We start from the raw sequence: 15,645 nt of genomic DNA on the forward strand, positions 1-15,645 counted from the left end.
GTACTAATGTAAAACCCGCATTAGTAATCAATTGAAAACAAACTATTTTTGGTGTATATCACTGCTGACTATTGACAAGTTTCCAAGTTTTGAAAACGGGTACTATATCGATTTTCTGCAATATAACAGTGAAATTTCGAATATCAATCTAGTTTAATGTGTTCCAATACATACATATATGATATGAATACTATTTAGTACGATTAGATGTTTTCACTTATTAAAATTATTTACAAGATTTAAGCCAAAAGAAAATATATGCCAATATATGATGTATGGCATTGTGCACACAAGATCAGGTACCTGAATTGGCTGTGTGTTGTGTATTTTTATACTAATGACTAAACGCAATTAAAAGCCAAAAATACATCCTATACAGCTGGAGTATTGCTAGTGGTAGTAACAAGTAAAAAAAATACTGGCTGGTCAGCTTTACAAGAATCTCTTAAAGTTTACCTAAAACAGCCATTATGATATTGTGTTTTACAGACGGGCATTTCCTGGAGAGAAACTATTCTAATATAAGTTCTGAAAAGCTTCTGGTACACATGGGAGAAAGAAATGTTATTCATAGCAGTTTTGAGTTGAAAAAATATTACAGAAAGTATTTTATAGTCTATAACCTTCCATTGGTATTACGACAATATATGGAAAGACGAAGGGGGTTCTATCGCATAGAATGAGGCTGCAGGCGATAGAAGACGACACCCCTCCTTGCACTTCAGCATCGATTTTAACAGAGAAAACGTTCTCTGAGTGCGATCTATAATCAAATCATTTTCCATTGATCTTAAGGTTCCTGCAACATTGGTTACACGCTATAAATGTGTTGTTGATAAACGAAATTATGTCAATCAACTATTTTTAGATCGATGTGTAATTCAGATGAAAGTGTAACTTTAACGTTTCATTAAACGTTTTAATTGAACCGATTTACTGTTCAACTAGACGTTTCTTTTTATTGTGCGGCGAACTTTAAATAAGTATAAGTCACAGAAAAATATATTTCTAATAAAAATATGTAATTTATTGTAAAAAGAATCGCAGCGTCTGGCCTAGCCTATGTGTTAAATACGCTTAAATATATTTTAATTCATGCATATTTTGTATTTATTATTACAGGAAAAAATTTTATCGAATAGTATGTATATGTATGCATGTATATATATATATATATATATATATATATTCTTTTATATGTGTATATATATATATACATATATATGTGTGTGTGTGTGAGTGGGTGTCGTAGGTGTTGTTAAAACTAATGTTTCTGGGTGTTCAACTTCATATAAATAACAGCATTGTTTTTAAACCAGCCTAATATATTAGCAGTTCAGAATTTAGCATGCACATGAATGCTGTCAATTAGAATCAACACCAAAACATTTAGCGCTTCATTTACATTCCTTACTGTTTGAGCTATCGACGGATAGATAAGAAAGATAAAACAAAACACGTCAAGCTATGAATGAATTTGCGCGTGCACAAAAGTAATATAAATATGTCTCCAAGTTAGAATTATCATTGTGATTTGCACTATGAATACATATTTTTGTACGCGTTATTCACCAATCCAAACAAATGTTTTACTCACTGTAAATAATCCTAGGTGTACGATTAGTATCCCCTGTTAATTCCAGTGTTATGTGGCTAGTATGTTAAGCGTTTTTCGATTAAAGATTTACACAAAAATACACACATACATACCTTTTCTGTATTATTTATATAGATAAGTCATGCCATTTTTCATTTGAATAGAATCCCATTTAAATGGTGTCGTGGTTGGCGAGTATATGGAGTAATCTAGAAGTCCAATTTTCACAAATTCTATATATAAAAGTAGGCTTTAATCCGACAATAACAGGCCGAATAAGTTATCTATTGTGTCTGATCTATTTACGAAGACATAGGACTTTACATCAAGAAAAATTATCTAATAGCATTTAAATGGGCCAATGAGATGGGCAGTTTCTTTGTCCATTCTGCGAAATAATTCCGTCATCAAACAAACACATATTTGCATCATTAGCAAACGCTATTCAGGTTTCAGGTTCTTTTTCAGGAGTAATGTCCAAACACAGCTGAACGCATTTTTACTGATAGTCTCTTAATCTAAAATAAGAAAATAGAGTTGTCACATAAATATTCGTAACCTCGAAAATATCCTTAGAAACATTTGAGAGCAGATACTGCATTTTTGTACTAAACTATCATTACATTGAAATACATTAGAAAATTAATGCAATTGTCGGCTGCATGATAAAAATACATAAAAACGCTATTAGACACGATAAGTTTAATGGACAAGGATTGAATAGTTAAGAGGAAACTGGACGAATAATTCTTGTCTAACAGGAAGTAGTTATACTGTAATAGACCCACGCATTCAAAGTCCATAGAAAAAACCCTCTTTAATCACATTATATACTCTTACTTGTTTCGAATTGAAACTATGTAAAACTTCTAGTCATGACAGAAGTCTTCTATCATGTCAGATAGTGTAACAATATTCAACGGGAGGGATCGGTAATGCGCCGCTATACGACTCATGATTTGTACAGATCAAAGTAATGAAAACAGGACCATTGCCAGGATCGTGCTCAGGATGATGAAAACAAAATTTCCGGACACGGTTATTGTCTTTGCTATTATTACAAATGAGTGTGGTGAGCATTTTGTGAAATTATCTGGCCGCTGGCAGATCCTGAGTGTGTCAGGAGGATTCGGCGCCGGCCCACAGATGCAAAGCTTCAGAAGGAGTTTTACGACTTTGAATTCTACTCTACTGCCCCCCCCCCCTCCGTTGGCCGTATATCGAGACATAGCCAACATGAACTCCCACGACAGCAAACCCAGCATGATTTACATTACCCGACCGGCGCTTGTGGAACAGGCACGCTCCTAGTTCCGGACCCGTATCGAAGCAGTGATTGAGGCTGAAGTCGGCTATATTGCATAGATGTCAGCTCTACGAAATAATCAAATTACCTGAATTGATGTTTTGAAAAAACGTTTTAAAATAAAGCTGTAGTGTTGTTTTCTTTAGGACAACGTTTATTTAAATAATTTCAATATATCATTTAAAATACCACGGTGTAAATAATTTCAATATGTTTTAAAAAATACAAAAAATTCAAGAATTAGAAAGATGTTTGTTTTACGTTGATTATTGCTTTTCCCCCTTTTTATTCACTTATTTTATTTGTTTAAATATTTCTGCTTTTATGTAGAAAATATGGTTATCATCATTGCATGCATGTAATTGGAAATTTACAAGACTTTAAGTTAACTATATTTTAAAAAAATTCTAATGACCGCTAACGCAATGTGGTGAATTGCACATTAGATATCTGGCATTCTGAAACCATTCAGAAAGCATCTATACTTCCAGTTGAATAAATGTTTGATCTCAATATGGATATAAATTCTTTTGGTTAAGTACAAAATACAGTATCTGTTTCATGTTCTGTTTAATCTTTTCTGTATTCGATAAATAAGGTATAAACTATTCTCGACGAATCTATTTTGTCGTTATTCAGTGTGCCCTGTTTTTTTCTTTTTTTTTTTTTTGTATTTTATTTTGACAACATTTAACACTTTTTAATGTAAAACTGTTGGGGAATAATTATACGAAGGACAGAGTTACATTTCTGAAAGTATAGCCTCTGCCAAACATGTTTATGCGATGATGAGTTATTTTTGTATAGCAAGTGCGTGATGTGATCAATAGCAATTTGCTGGTATATCAAATATTATTACCCCTCCACATTCGTAAGAAATATCAAGTTCTTATGTACCTTGCATATTAACATCGAATCAACTGAGTAGCTGCTTAACTGATTGACCCATACAAGAGAGCAATCGGTGTGTCTGATGTCCTCGTAGGTGACGGTTACGCTCAATTGTTTCATAATCGTTTTTAATCTGTACAACAGAAGAGAGGCTAAGTCTCTCTAGTCTTTACTTGCTGAGATCAAGTCGTTCGGTGCAAACAAGTATATAAATTCTCCTAGAAACGTGTGTCAGTCTGTTTCCTTGTCCACTAAATATTTTCCTAGAGAGTGGGCAAAATATCTACTCGATATACAGTGTTAGATCATTAAAATTTTTAACTAGCGGATAATTTTAATTGATTTAATATGATTTTTAAATTTAATATAATCCAAATATTGTTAGTCTGACTTAAATATACGCATTTGTTTACTTAATGTTATGTTCGAAGGCGAAACTGAGAATACAAACGACCCCGATAGAATCACAGAGATCTCATATATAGACTTAGTAAGGATGTATAAGATAATGGCTTGCGTATGACAAGTGAAAAGTATTCCGGATATCAAATTTGCGATAAATTCACTTGAGCGTTTCTTCAGTAAGTATGACGCATAATTTACAAGATGACTATGATGTCACATTGATAGATATCCATAAGCTACCGAAAACACAGAGATTTTTTTCAAAGATCACGGTGTTACCCAAGTGCTGAATGACCTAACATAAACTATTATAGAAAAATAAGTTGTATGTTACTTGAGATGCAAATTAATTGATCAAATTGTAAGCATTATAGGAAAAACGCAATAAGATATGTTGACGTAGCCATGGATGGTGAAACTGGAAATTATAAGAATACTAGCGGGGTACCCGGCGTTGCCCGGGTGTTAGGAGGTGTGTGTTAGGGGGTAGATTAAAACAAACCTGTAAAAAAAACGAAGGCCGGTTGTTTGGAGGTGTAAAAGAAAAAATAGTTTTAGTAGAAAGGTAGGCTTGAACCCCGAACCTTTGACCCGGAGGTGGAAAGGAAATGGAAAAAACCCTGCGAGATAACCATCTCGACCACGGGGACAGATCAATTGATAAATGTGTTCAGTTGACGTTTATAAACCGAAATTATCATGTGCGACAACGTCAAGTTTCGTGATGTTTTAACTGGTTTTGCGTTGGAAGCCAGTTTCTGTTTTCCCCGCTACGCGGCGATTAAAAATTATCTCGAAAATAACTTGTATAAGTCAGGTAAATTACAGCGAAGTAAAAAAACCCACAAAAAAACTAACGTAAGGCAAACGAACGATGTTTAATGTAAAAATCGAAAAAACAAAAAAGAAAACAGAAAAACGAACGTTAAAACTACCCCCCAAAAAACACGTGAAAAATGGCTTAAATAAGCCTGTTTCGATATTAAAATTTAAAAAGTAGGTGGGTACCCGGATGTTTTTGGATGCGTGTTTGTACGGTAGGGGGAGTGTTTTGAAAACCTTAGAATAAGCGAAGTAAAAAAAAAACCCAGAAAAATGAACGTTACGTGAACAATGGCTTAAATAACACTGGTTATATATTTAAATTTAACAAATCGAGAAAAAAAAGACATCTCACACCACGATACAAACGCAAAACGTTTAGATAACGACCTAACGCGAAAACCAACTAAGCCAACACGACGTACATGAAATTTACTCAGTTCTTCAACTATTTAAAGTAAATCAGGTCATGACGTAATCTGACGCATGCGGAGAACCGGTCATCGTCACGAGTGGACGGGTTTTGTTGACCCTACCCTGTTGAAAATTGTCGATTTCTGAGTGAAAAAATTAACGTTTTTCGCCATTTCTTTTATATTTTTCGGGCGAAGGATGGAGCTTTAATACGCCACCGAGGTTGTGAATTTTTGTTGTGTCTGTCGAAAGTTGTGAATTTTTGTTGTGTCTGCTGAAAGTTTATAGCAGACACACAAACATACACACATACATACATGCATATTCGCTTTTATATATATAGATGAAACAGAAAAGCTTATTCTCCTGGTTTGTGAAAAACTAAGTCGTATACGCAGAAGTAATTCATAAACTTCATATATGCATAGGGAACATGAATGTTTTTAAAATATAACAAAAAATGCTCTGCGAATGGAGACAACTAAAAGGTATATCGATAGTTTAATCGGAAATTGGCATGGCATGGAAGGAGAAAATGATAATATTTTTGCGGTCAACTCGGTTGAGACACTCAAATGCCTCTGTACAATTATCTATCTTCAATCTCCAGTTATCAGTTAAAAATTATAGAATTTGTTTGAGGTTGAGGTTATTAGGCAGTTCTAGGAAACAAGTTTTGTGCATACTCTCTTACTATATATATATATATATATATATATATATATGTGTGTGTGTATAGACTCTTATGAATTTGTGTGTATTGATACTCTAACAAAACCCATTTTGTTCTATTTATTTGAAAAAAAAATACAGCATCGGTGTTTGTGAGCCGTGGTATTGCATTCATCTGCAAAAGATCTGGCTTTTTCTTTTAAACATTCATTTAAATTATTGCCCTATTAGTTTATGCAGTCTTCTTATGGGATGACCATCTTTAGTTAACGATTACGTGTAATTATATTCATCAAGCTATTCTACATGCTTTACCCTGCGTAATATTTGCATAAAATGTGTATAGTAAACATAAATCTCATTCTATATATATTGATGTATGCGTGTGTATATATATATATATGATTTTAAGAATGTGAGAGATTGTATATAATGAATTCCACAGCAAAACAACGTCGCAGCCCACAAGAGCCATGGCAGTCAAAGAACCGGAAGTCCAAGACTCGAGTTTCGCCCTCATTTGGGCTCATCAGTTAGACACATCCGAACTTAAGATTCGAAACCAGAGCCTCTTGCATGCAAGGCAAGCACTCTACCAACTGAGCAAACGCCCTGCACACAAGAATTTCCATAACCAACACAGATCAAGCAAACCGCGCCGAAATCCGACTGTGAAATGAACCTACTTCGTTGCAACAAGGGACGCGGTCATCCAACCAGCTAATAACCCCAAGTCAATGTCTCACAAGTAGGAGTTTTAACTCGAAAGGATTATGCCATCCAGCAATGCTAACCAAGCGAGCAACGTATAATAGGATTTTAAGAATGTGAGAGATTGTATATAATAAATTCCACAGCCAAACAACGTCGCAGCCCACAAGAGCCATGACAGTCAAAGAACCGGAAGTCCAAGACTCGAGTTTCGCCCTCATTTGGGCTCATCAGTTAGACACATCCGAACTCAGGATATATATATATATATATATATACATATATATATATATATATATAAATGCCTACCAAACGTCCCTGTCTGTTTTCGTATACAAATATAATAGCTAATATATAGCCTATTCGAACCAATACGAACTTTATCGGTGGGTTCTAGCCGAGGAAAACCTCTTAAATAATGTGAAAATTATAAAATGGATTTGCCAGTTGAAAGTCGAACGACGGCATTGCGAATAGGCATGCGTAACGTATAGTTGTAGGTTTTTTTCAGACTTGCAGCTAACATGTCTTCATAGCTTAGTCATTAACTTGAAAGTAAAAACTAAATTTTTAGCTCCACATTTTTATTAGAATTTTCGGTGGTTGCACACTAGTCAACTTTTTAAATTATTACTTTATATTGAGGCCAATATAATATAATAATAAATACGAAATTTGCATTAATCAAAATAGATGTGGCGTAACTGTTAAAGCACCCCAATTGCTTAAAAGTGCTAATACAACTGCTATATATGTTGGCTACCTCATCGGGTTGAGAAACTGACTCCTCTTGTCATGATGTCATGTTCGTATACAACTGTATATTTCGTTTCATAAAGGCGTATACTACACCAGCCACAAGCTTCTTCAAAGACACAGGATCTTTGGAATTTTATTTTCCCGAGTATCGCTCTCCATGATTTTGTTTAGATGTCTATTGAACACATCTTTCTAACGTAGTCGTTTTGCCACAGCTATCTATATAGACGCGCGCACACGCACACAAACAATCACACACACACACGTATATGCATATAGTAGATATTGTTAGAATTATTTGTACTAAAACTTTGTAAGGTAATTTGCATAAAGCCACTTATGCAAATTACCCACTATTACTTGGAGTTGCTTGCAACAATAAAAAAGAAAAAAAAAGATTAACAGCGAGCACTTCTCAGAAATTACTCTCTTTTTCTTCAACAAACAGAAACTCCTCCAGAACAACTGTTTTGGAAACTTTAACCTTTACTTGTAAATATACGTATTTTAAATACAAGAATTTTATTGTGTTATTCTTTCTCAAAATTAACCAAGTTGTTCGGATAACAAGGAACTAAGAAAAGAGAGGCGCGTTAGATATAACAAAAAAAGTTCTAACAATATCCAATATAGCACACACCCACATGTATATATATATATATATATATATATATATATATATATATATATATATATATAAATAATATCATATAATATACATACAAATATATATATATATATAAATGGATCTGAATATATATATATATGTGTGTGTGTGTGTGTGTGTGTGTGTGTGTGTGTGTGTCTTTGAAGAAACGATTATACTTAATTATTGTTTTCAATATTTAATTTACTTACACTAATATTTTGGAGTCCCAAAATTACGATTGAATTATAGAAAAGATTTTTATTTACAAATATTTTTTTTAAACATTTTTTTACTTTGATATTTAATTTCGTATATCATTGCTTTTCTGGATCGGAGTTTGTTCGCATTTCTTTTCGCAGCTGTCAGTAGCCACACCTATCGTACACATTGCATTTTCCTGTCACATAAGTTGTCCATGTCCTTTTTTTATTTTTCATTATTCTAATTGTTGAATTCACTTCCTTGACTTCTTTACAGTGTACTGTGCGGAGATGATGACGCACGGTATTTTTAATTTTGTCTAATACATTTTCCATATATTACTTGTAATGTAACAATTTTAAATATGATTTCACTCTTTGAATCTTGTTATTTCATGTGTTCGCTAAAATCCGACTGCAAATAGTGCACGCATTTCTTAGTTTATGTTTTTGTTTATATTTTGTGCATTTTAATATTAATTATTTTAAAAATGATAAAGCCCAACTGTGATTTATTTAATCAACAAATTAATATTTAAAAAGTGTACTTTTCTCACCAGTTTTCTTCTTTGGTTATCTAACATTTCATAAATCCCTAAATGAGTTGTCGTTTTGCCTTAAAAATTCGCATTAACAAATGCATCCAACATGATTTATAAACTGTTGTCGTTTTGAATGCCGTTTATATTATCGTCACGAGTACACATTTACATGTACAATACATTTGCTCGGATACGGCTAACGTATCTGTGGTGAAAACAAAATTCAATACACGGGGTAAAACAGTCGAAATACTTAACGTCCATACGAAAAAAAAAAAACTTAACGTCCATACGACAAAAAAGTCACCTATGAAAACGAGAACCTCCCAAATTAAAACCTTGAATAATTATCTACACTCAAATGTAAATTAATATTAAGCCGACTTGACAAATTGATAAAAGTTCATTATTGGATTTTAATTATGAGGTGAAGCTCGAAGATTCCAACCCGATAGATAAAGCAAAAATAAAAAAAAGAGTAAAAATAGACAAAGAAATGAATTTTAAAAAAAACATTAACCCCTCCCCAACATGCACACACAACGTCCACCATATCTTTATGTAGCTTGAATGAAAGTCTGCCAGATTCCCACTTCCGATATGACTTAAAGGGGGAGGTCACTGTTACCAGACTCTTAAGCTAAGGTTAAAAATGTTTCTATCTAACTTTTGAACATAATTTGTGCTAATTACTGCTAACTGTTTTCCTGTTACAGTTCGACTTAAAAACTCGTAACTAAATTTTACCTATCTTGTCTTGTTTTTTTTTGTTGTTCTGAAATATTTGTCAAAAATGCTATTAACCAATATTATCTTGTTACATGTACAACGGAAAGAAAAAAAAGTCACCTATGAAAACGAGAACCTCCCAAAGTAAACCCTCGAATAATTATCTAAACTCAAATGTAAATTAATATTAAGCCGACTTCACAAATTGATAAAAGTTCATTATTGGATTTTAATTATAAGGTGAAGCTCGAATCATTCAAACTCGAGATAGATAACGCCAAAAACATCCACCCATAAATATGGGAAGGGAGATTATTTTTAAAGGCGTCCTGAATTGATAATTGAGCTCCGGACGAATACAAAGTAGATATTAATGTCCCTTGTACCCATTCCCCGCTTCTTTTTTAATAGAGAAGAGATAATGCAGTGAATGTGTTATCGGCAGCCCCAGGAACTGACGCTTCTAATTTTTTGTCCCTTAATCATCATTCAAATGAGTGATTTTTCTGACAAAGGGTGAAGCAAAGGCTGCTTTATAGGTCGGTAGCACTTGGTGAACAGTAGTCTGAGATATCAGATTTTTTTCTGTCTCTATGTCTATCCGTGTGACCACGTAACTAATAAGGGTGCTGGAGGTAAACGTTTAGTATGGGCTGACGTTATCCGCCTGATAGCCAAGGACCCCAACCTTGGATTAACCACTAAGGAGGCTGTCCTATCAGCGGGCGCAAAGTACTGGGACTGCTGTATTGCCATTTGATAAATGGATTCTGAACCATGCAGTAGTCTCTGGTGGGGCATCTTAATGTCATACCATTGGATAATTGTTACGGTTTTACCTTTTCCTGTGCTAAAAAACCCTGTCTTTTTCTCTCTTACTTTCCCTCTCTATACTGCTCTAACCAAGTATGCCGACCTGTTCTCTAAATCCGAAAATCTCAACATGAAACAACCCCAGAAAAAACTCGTTAAACCTAGAACCCCATCTTCCAACCTAGAACCCTACTACCATATTTCCTTCTCCAACATCAGGGGTCTACGTTCCAACCTTTCAGAGGTTTAAAGCCAAATACAGGAGACGAAACCAGACATATTCTTTCTAAGCGAAACTGGAATAGGGCCGACCACTTCCCTATATGAGTTCATAATTAACGGATACTCTAACTTAACATCTGAATCTGACCCCAAGGTTGCCATGGGCATGGAATATGTGCCTACATTATAGATGGCTTACCATGTGGCAGGGGTATCTCTAGAGAAGATCCTAATTTACCTTATATGTGCTTCCGGGTTGCACTAGCTTACACCATTGTTACTATCTTTAAGAGCATATCTGAGAAAATAGACCACCTCCTGTCTGCACATCGCTCGACTAACATCCACATATGTGTTGACTTCAACGTCCATAAAATGGAATGGCTGACCCACTCAAATAAGACGGACGATGAGGAGAGGTTCTGTCATGATTTTACCTTTGATTATGACCTCCCTCAGATTGTTCGCGAGCCCACTCGTGTGCCCGATACTACAGATCAATATGCAAGCCTCCTAAACATTCTTCTCTCCACTTCCCCTGAGCTATGTTCTTTCTTATCTAGGATCCTCCAACCACTCCGTCGTATCAGTTAAAATAAAAATAAAATGTAATATCTGCAGACGTTCCGCTCCATCGTACTGTATACTGATACTCTATGGCCGACTGGGATAGCTTCCGTACATTTATATCTGATCTACCTCTGCATTTCATGTTTAAAAAGGATGTGTCCTCTATCGTATCGGACCTGACAAAATGGTTTATTGATAGGCATAGACCAATTCATACCATCTTAAAAATTCAAACAGAAACCTAACAGCCAGCCATTGTTCTCCCCAGAATGTGCTGCTGCCATCGCGCACAGAAATTACTTTTTCCATAGCTACCAACGTAATAGATGCACTGAGACTAAAGCTGTTTTCAGAAACGCCAGCAACTAATGTAAAAGAGTAATAAAACAAAATGCAAGAGACCTATATGCCCAGTCTGTTAAATCTAAAGTAGCTGATCAGCGGCTTGGTTCCTACCAGTTTTGGCAAATAACAAATAGGATCCTGACAGAAGTGTGAGTTCTATCTTAAGCATTATCAATGGACCAGAGGTCATCTCGTCAGTTTAAGACAAGGCCAAACTATTTGCAAAGAACTTTGCATCTAATTATACCCTATGCGATAAAAGCAATCGACTGCCCGTATTTCCTCCTATAACACACAACACGCTAGGTAACATACAAATATCTGTGCATGAGGTCGCCAAGCTTATCAAGAACCTTGATTCCAGCAAAGCAACTTGCCCCGACGGCATCGCAATTATGGTGTTAAAAAGCTACAACCAGAACTTGCTACCATACTTACGAAACTATTTAAGCGTTGCCTTAAGGAGAAGTGCTTTCCGACACCCAGGAAAACCTCATCAGTATGCCCTGTATTTAAGAATTCAGGTGATAAGTAATCTCCCACTCAGTACAGACCAATAAATCTCCTGTGTGTCATGAGTAAGTTGCTGGAATCCATATTAAATAGAGAAGTAGTCCATCACCTCAGCAGAAATAACCTTCTTAGTGGCACGCATATGGTTTCAGTTCTTCAAGATCTACTACAGATGTGCTAACGGTTATATCTCATAGGATATGTGAATTTCTTGATAAAGGATTCATTTCTAGTGCAATTGCTCTCGACATCTCAAAGGCCTTCGACAAGGTATGACATAAATGCCTACTTCACAAGATTTCCAGTTACGGTATAACTGGAAATGTTCTCTGTATAATTAAATACTTTCACTCTGATAGGCTCATAAGAGTAGTGGTTGATGGACAAAAATCAAAGGGCCAGAGTATTAATGCTGGAGTCCCTCAAGGGCCCATCCTGGTCCCACATCTCTCCCATATCTACATCAATGATCTCCCTTAACACATACTGAAATCATTCGTTGACATATATGCTGGTGAGACGACCATCTATGGTAAATGACAAGGTCGCTTGTTGCCAAGGTCGCTGGACAGATGGTAGGATCCTTCTGCCGCTCCAGAAGATATCTCACTACTGATGCAATTCTCTATCTATATAAAAGCCAAGTACGTCCAGGGACGGAATACTGCTGCCATATCTGGGTAGGAGCTGCTAAAAACAGCCTATCCTGCCTTGACATAGTACAAAATAGACTTCGTGGCTTAGTTGGGGATGCCCTTTTCTCTTCCCTGTAACCTCTCTCCCACAGAAGAGACGTTGCAAGCCTATCTTTGTTTTATCGTTATATCCATGACAGGTGCTCGCGTGAACTCCAATCTTTGGTCCCCCTTCGACTATCCTTTACGAAAAACACCCATCTAGCTGAATCCACTGTCAAACACTTTCACCACTCTTTATTTATGCATAAATCAAAACGTAGATTCCATGAACAAAGCTTCTTTCTTAGAAGTGCACGCCTGTGGAACTCTGTTCCTCTACCTGCTTCCCACCTGACTACAACCTGGATGTCTTCAGGTCCAACGTAAACAAATTCCTGATGAACCGCCCCCTTAAGTAGACACTTTATTAAATCTCCACACTAACGTAAAGTACTTACAATAACCCTTATCCCTGAGTGGCTTCCGAGCCTTGATAAGTGGTGACCACCTTTAAAAAAAACGACAAAGTAAACATCCTCACTCATGCAGTCGTCAAATTTTTTTGAGTATCCCCTTTGTTAGTTCGCGTTCCTCGTCGTCAGATTGTTGGAAGAATTCTATCAGTGAATTCGAAAACTTTTGCCGCCAAAATGTTGTGAACTGGAAATTCTACAAATGACACCATCGGCATGTTTATGGGTTAGGGTTAGGGTTAGGGCTAGCTAAATTGCATATGTATTGAGAATAAAACAGAATATAGAGAAAACAACAGTCACGGTATTTTACGCTATGGTTGCGTAGTACAAAGTATACATGCAAACACTCCACAAACATCGGTACCTCACGGTCTATGTATATAGTTTAGAAACGCTCATATTTTGTTTATGGGCGATTCTCTACATTATATATATATTAAAAAAAAATTATGCAAAACTATTCATTATAGTGTCATTAGTGTCTGAGTTACAATAAAGTCCATACATTTCGAATAATCTTTGTTGCTTGGTATTAACATTCTGTGTTACGCAACAGTAGTTTTAGTATTTGATATAAAAAAGATTATACGGAAAATCGAAAGAGCAAATTATTATTATTATTATTATTATTATTATTATTATTATTATTATTATTATTATTATTATTATTATTATTCCCTGAAAGTTTTTACCGAGGTCATCATCAGATTACTTATTGATAACAACCAGTAGAATTTTTGCGATGAAGGTTTACTCATTCTCAGTATTCTTCAACTCTTTAGACAGAAAATCGCCTTGTATCCACAGTCACATACCATTGTTTTATCGTTGGCAACGACAAGCCGTATACACTGAAATCTAGATGCGAATAAACATCCCCTAAGTCCTTATATTTTTCTGCATACATCAGTATAGATCCCTGGGTTTCACAGTTCATAAATATCTTGTGAATTGTGTCAAATTAAACAGGACGCACATGTAGAAGACCAGAGAATGTATCGATTTACGTTGCTTGAATAAAACTATATCAGAGATCAGAATAGTAACTCAAAAGAGACCAATAATACAAATACTCAATATGCTTTGAAAATCAGAAACAAAATAAAAAAAATATATTCGTCTTATCTATCTAGCAACGAGTAATTCAGTGACTGCTTGAGAGTTCAAGGATTAGCGAGAGATTAAGGGAATGTGATTAAAAGGTACGTAAAAAACTTTCTTGAAAGGAAGACCCCATTGTGAGGATTAATGGATGACGCTTTGTTTGAGTACATGTCATTGTCCCTCGAGAGACTTTTCTCTTTCAATATATTTGTAAACCGTCTGTAAACCGGAAAGTGACTTTCGGTTCAAAGCAGCGTTTCTAGTGTAAATCTCACGATTAATAAAAAAGAAAAAAAAAAGATTCGATTGGCCTGTCTTGCCTGTTGTAGAACCCATCTACTTTGAGTGACGTCATATTATGCATGTTTTGATGAACAAAGCTTAATAAAGGTTTTTGTAAGGTGTCTTATTCCATAAAACAATTTCATGGTCATACTATTGCTAAATATCGAATTTTTGTTTTTAAACCATGCATTTTAAACGGGACATTGTTTGCAAAAAAACTTGATTTTAGTGGTCATGCCCATCTGAGTAAAATTATAACAGGAACAGATTCATTTATCCTATTTGATATGAACTAAAAAAAAAACGACTCAGTATGCGTTTAACGGTTGCTATTTAATGTTTTCTTTGTCCTCGTCATCTAGCAAAGATTTACATTGGAATCCACATTAATCTAATTAATAAAATTCACTAAGTCTGTGTGTCTGTCTGCTTGTCTCCATTATTTCAAAACCCATATCCACCGCGATGCGTGGTTGAAGAGCGCTGCGAGGCGTGTCAAGTAACTGCATTTTTGTGTGCCAGCTATTTTCTCATAGATTAACCGGAAAAAAATTGCTGTTGATGTCAGAATTGAAAAATACAATTGAATCTAGCAGACGGAATCAACTTAAAGTGATCTTATAAGCGTGCGTCCATATTTACATTTATAGGGTAAACTTGGTTTATTTTAAATATTTCTCACTGATCTGATAGTATTTCAAAGGAAAACAACTAAAGCCGAAATAGGTGTTAGTGATTTAATTGAAGACATCGAAATCATATTTATTCATTTTTATTTTTGAAAACAAGCTATATATTAGACATAATATAATATAAAAGATTCGATAGTGAATTGTTCATATAATAATAAATCAAAAAATCTGCCTAACTTAAATCCTTGATGATGCCGCGTGTGAAAACTCATAGTAAACTATAAAAACAAACAACAAAAACAAAAACAACA

This window comes from Euprymna scolopes, chromosome 13, assembly GCF_053919585.1.
Source record: "Euprymna scolopes isolate OS-2025 chromosome 13, ASM5391958v1, whole genome shotgun sequence".
Classification (NCBI taxonomy): Eukaryota; Metazoa; Mollusca; class Cephalopoda; order Sepiida; family Sepiolidae; genus Euprymna; species Euprymna scolopes.